This window comes from Schistocerca cancellata, chromosome 2, assembly GCF_023864275.1.
Source record: "Schistocerca cancellata isolate TAMUIC-IGC-003103 chromosome 2, iqSchCanc2.1, whole genome shotgun sequence".
Lineage (NCBI taxonomy): Eukaryota > Metazoa > Arthropoda > Insecta > Orthoptera > Acrididae > Schistocerca > Schistocerca cancellata.
The window spans coordinates 834,352,983-834,358,453 of record NC_064627.1 but is presented as its reverse complement, the minus strand read 5'-3'; positions in this window follow the sequence as shown (position 1 = coordinate 834,358,453).

The following is a 5,471-nucleotide window of genomic DNA, read 5'->3' as shown; positions in this document are numbered from 1 at the left end:
TGTTTGTATCATCGACAAACGAAACAAACTTGGCATCTGGTAATGTTACTGATGAAAGGTCATTGATATACACAAGAAAAAGTAAGGGCCCCAAAATGGAACCTTGTGGGACCCCACATGTAATTAGTTCCCAGTTGGATGATGCCTGATAGCTTGATACATGTCTCTTTCCTAATAACACCCTTTGTTTCCTGTCAGAGATATAAGATTTGAACCATTTTGCAGCATTTCCTGTTACACTATAATATTCTAGTTTACTTAAAAGGATATTGTGATTTACACAGTCAAATGCCTTTGACAGATCACAAAATATACCAGTTGCCTGCAATTTTTTGTCTAATGAATTAAGCACATTTTCACTGTAAGTGTAGATAGCCTTCTCAATATCAGAACCTTTTAGAAATCCAAACTGTGACTTTGACAGTATGTTATTTGAGATAAGATGGTTATAAAGACGACTGTACATTACTTTTTCGAAATTTTTTGAGAATGCTGGCAACAGTGAAATTGGACAGAAATTTGATGCTATTTCTTTATCTCCCTTCTTAGTGGCTTAACTTCAGCTTATTTCAGCCATTCAGGAAATATTCCACTGATAAACGACTGGTTACACACATAGCTTAATATGTGACTTAGCTCAGAATCACATTCTTTAATTAACTTTGTTGATATTTCATCATACCCACTAGATGTTTTTGATTTTAAAGATTTTATGATGGACATTATTTCTGTTGGGGTAGTGAGGGTCAAATTCATATTATGGAAGTTACTTGAAATGTCTAGTCTAAGGTAATCCATAGCAGCATCTACCGAACCTGACAACCCCATCTTTTCAGTAACAGTTATAAAATGTTTGTTAAAAAGTTCTGCAACACTATACACATCTGTCACCAATGTATCATTTACTCTTAATGCTATTTGTTCCTCTTCATGTCTGGTTCTACCGGTCTCCTCCTTCACTATATCCCATATTGTCTTTATTTTGTTATCTGATATGACTATCTTTTCCTTGTAATATATTTGCTTTGACATCCGTATTACAGTCTTTAATATTTTGCAGTATTTCTTATAATGTGCTATAGCATCAACATTGGAAATGTTTCGGATTGACAGATACAGTTTTCTTTTTGTTTTACAAGATACCCCTATTCCTCGAGTAATCCATGGCTTCTTTGTAGACTTTGCTCTAACCTTGGTAAGTTTTGGGGGGAAAGCAGTGTTCGAATAAGGTATGAACAACTTTCTGCTCAACAGAGCCATCCATACTAAAATCACATTTATTCGCTGTTTCACAATGTCTTGTGTGCTTCAATCATTGGTAACTCATTTGTATTACAGCTAACTGTCAAAGTTTCTTGCACCTCTTCCTTAATAAGGTCATCAGCTTTGCTGACCCGTTTATTTACCATCAGCAAATATTTTGTTTCCATTACATCTACCTGAGTCTAAGCTAACTGCTCCTCATTTACATCACTACTAATGACTTACCTTCTCCTTTGGCTTTACCTTCCTGCTCATTTATTTTTCCAACAGTTTCACTCACTATCTGAAACCATGCTATTTCAATCTCACTCAGTTCGTATATATTTGCTTGCACCTCACTTATATCCATGGCACTTACTATTGACTTACTCTGTGATGCACTCTGACATTAATTCTCATCATTACCCATTATGCCCTCTATATCTGCTGAAACTGGTCATAATACTACTTTTGTGGATCATCTAATTTATCCATATTATGTTTCTCCCCACATGACTTTTTACCCTGTTTATACATCATCCTTCTCAGTATTCTATCAGGATATTTATTCCTCATCTTCTCATATTCTGCTTCCCACTCTTCCATCTTACTATCCATATCTTGACTTCCATTCTTCAAATTTACTTCCAGATCCCTATCATCATCATCAGAAACATCCATTTGCTTAGTCCTGAATATCAGTTCATTACTATCATCAGAAGTTGAAACTACTTCAGTAAAATCATCCTGACAAAAATTAACATCTTCCATGTGCTTATTACACAGGTTTTCAGTTACCTTTTCACTAGACTGCATATTCTGAAACAAAGTATCTAATCTGTTGTTTATATTTTGTAGCCTAGATCTTGCCTCCCACAAACCAACCGTAAGTTCACCATAGCATTCATTGCTGCCTTCCTCCACATTATCAATGTCACACTTAAGCTCATCACAACTTTGATCTGATTCAGAATACAGACTATCAAATTTTTCTCCAAACCTTTTTTTAATGTCATCTCATAACTTGGGAATCTCGCTTTTCGAATATGTCCTATATATTTCCTTCACCAAATCCAATATCACATTGCTCTTACCATCAAGAGTTGACTGTTGTAAATAAACTCCAATATGAATCATGATAACTATTATTCATTGTGTTGTTTCATACTTTCTTGTTACCTGTTTTATCAGTTACTACAAATCACTTCATAACGAACACTTTTCCTCTAAAATTATTTATGCTTCAGTCACTACTTTCAATGGAATCTATTGTCATTGCATCTCCTATCTTCCATTCCAGGCTGTAATGTTTTCATTCTGCGACTCCGCTCTGCTGCTTCCTCACTGGCTGCTGTCCAAGACAGCATCAGTGATGACACAAGACAATCTTGCTCCTGCTCCTCCTGGGCAAAGCTTTTTCAGTGTATTGGCATCTGCTTGATGTCAGTATTTCAAACAATAAAATTTACACTGCTCCATTAGCTGTCTGTTCACTGTCCCATTTACTATTTTCATTAAGTTCAATTTGTCTATTCTACTGTAAAATATTTACATTGTCTAATAATTGCATCACCATGATTCATAAATAGTTCACTGTCACTTTAATTCACTGTTTGTTAAGTTCATGAGTTCTAATTGAGCCAGGGTGCAGCAATCCTTCTCCAAAAGGGCATCATAAGCAATAGAACTGCCCTGGATTTCATAGTCTTGTCCTCAGTAGCACCAATCTTGATCACCTCAAAGCTGAAAGTTTAAATGAGTGTCGTATTGTGTTGTTAAAGATGTACACAACACCATATTTTAGATGATGTTAACACACACATTTTGTTACCTTCAAAGTTCAGTTATTAATTACAGTGCCCAGAATTTAGAATAAAAACAACAATTAAGGCAACTTTCCAGGCCACAAGCCACAATCCTGAATAGTCACCACTCAGTGATGAAGTCGAAAGTTCAATAGTGACACAGAAACAACGTTCCCATTTATAGGAAAATGTGACAGTTCTCAATTAGCACAGTTCCTGTTAAAGACAATTACACTCCAGTGGTTCATTTAAATGAGTCCAGCACACAAATCACCGAGTCCAATAATAGTTCACTCCAATGACAACTGCAATTCGCACTCTTGGTAATTATAACACTGTTCATTTAAAATTTTCATTAATTTAAGTGACAGAGTTCTTGACTTTCACAGTGACAGGAGTGCATCTTTTCACATATAGAAGATACTTAATAGCGGCATAATCAGCAATGAAAGCACGTTCCACATTTACTTCCAAACTGTACATTGACAATTTTGTGTGACATCCAACTACTTGCAGAAGGTCATAAGAAGAAACTTACTTTGAAAACTACATAATGCTTTTAAAAATGACTGGTTTGGAATTTATTGTTATTGATGCATTTCAAGAATCAATGGAATTATGGATTCCAGAAAATGTTGCTAGTTACAAATTTAGAAAAATAATAGCAGACTATTTTTCTTGTGCAGTTTAAATCCTCTTGTTTAAATGGATGAGCAACATACTGCAAATCATTGTGAATAATATGAGATTATTAATTAATGCATTAATTAATAAATGCTGTATGTCAGATGATACAGAAAAATTAAGGAAACAAGAGTATGTAATCAAAGTTTGGAATCTAACAGTGGTTTTTACACAATATGCGACAAATTCTACAGCCTGTGAAATTTGATGATAATTATTCCAGAAGATTATTAGTTTGAGGTAAGTTAAAATTCTTAACAGAAATGTTGCAATGCTCAAATTTTGAATGGTGTAGGTCCCATTTCCCAAATGGTAAGTATTAGCTCTTTTTTTTTGCATGTGGCGAACTATAATGCTAACTTTAATTAATTGCAGCTTTTAATTAAAAGTGCCCTAAAGAGATCTAATCACAAATTGGAATCAGAACACTTGAAATGAGAATCCGATTTATAAAGTTATGTGAAATTAAGTATAAATAAGAACTTGAGGCTTTTAAGTAAGTGCTACATGTCACTAAGTAAATGTATCGAGAATAAGATCAACATCAGGGAAAAAACTGGTTAACTCTGGGATTAGAGAAGCATGATGGATGGAAAAAATTGTCCTGCTTTGTCACACACTATTTGATCGAATACTTTTTTGTGAATATGATAGTGATTTGATGAAGCAGTTTTCACATCTACCCAATCTTGCTTTCTGTGGAATTGTAATAATTCCATTACATTACATAAATTACATAATTACATTACATCCATTACATAAATTTTCTGCTTGCATTGTGCAATTGCATTTTTCAACTCTGACCTGTGAGCTGCTTGTTCTGTGCAGCTTAAGGTGACTGTTCATTACTGTGTGTGTGTGTGTGTGTGTGTGTGTGTGTGTGCAGCAACTATATTGTCTTATTTCGATTTTGCACATATCTCATGACATGTTTCCTTCATCCATTCTCCTTCAGATTTTCTGCATTTCTAGATTATTTCATTTCTGTTCAATCTATTTTGATGCTGCTCACTTTCAACATTGTTATATTTATGTTGCATTTGTTACCCATGCTTCTATTTTCTGCCGTTTGAATCCTGGCCTCCTTCTACTGCATTTTCTGCTGGATACCTATTCTGTTTCAGCATTAACATTCTTTTCATTGGCCACTGATTACCATTTACTCTATTGTCAATTTCCTTATTCATTATTCCTACTCCTGCTCTAATAATATCTAACACAGTATAATTAATTGGTTAATATCCCTCTCCTGGCCATTGAAGCTCACATATTCCTAAAATATCTATTTGCTTAGTTTCAATTGCTGTGTGTTATATTATATAGTTACCAAAACTGTAATAACATTCTAACATTTCATGTGCTGCCCTAATAAGCATTATCTTTTTGCCTGATAGCTCCTCCCCACCCTGAGATCCAAATGAAAAACTATTTTGTCCCCAGAAGATTTCACCTAGAAGGAAGTTGTCATGACATTTTTAGGACGTAACTGCATGTGCTATGAAAATAAACTGTGGTGCTTTTCCTATGAACTTCACAACACAGCACTGCAGCCAGTCACAACGAAAAGACGCTATACATTTAAGAAGGCCATTTGGCCAACAGCTTAAATGTATATCAGTATTTTCGTTGTGCCTGTCTGGGACTGAACATCTCCTCTACATGGTAAGTAGCACTTTATCCCTTTCATAATATTGTCATTATTCCTTCATGCCTTTCCATTGTTTGAGTTTCACTGACTGT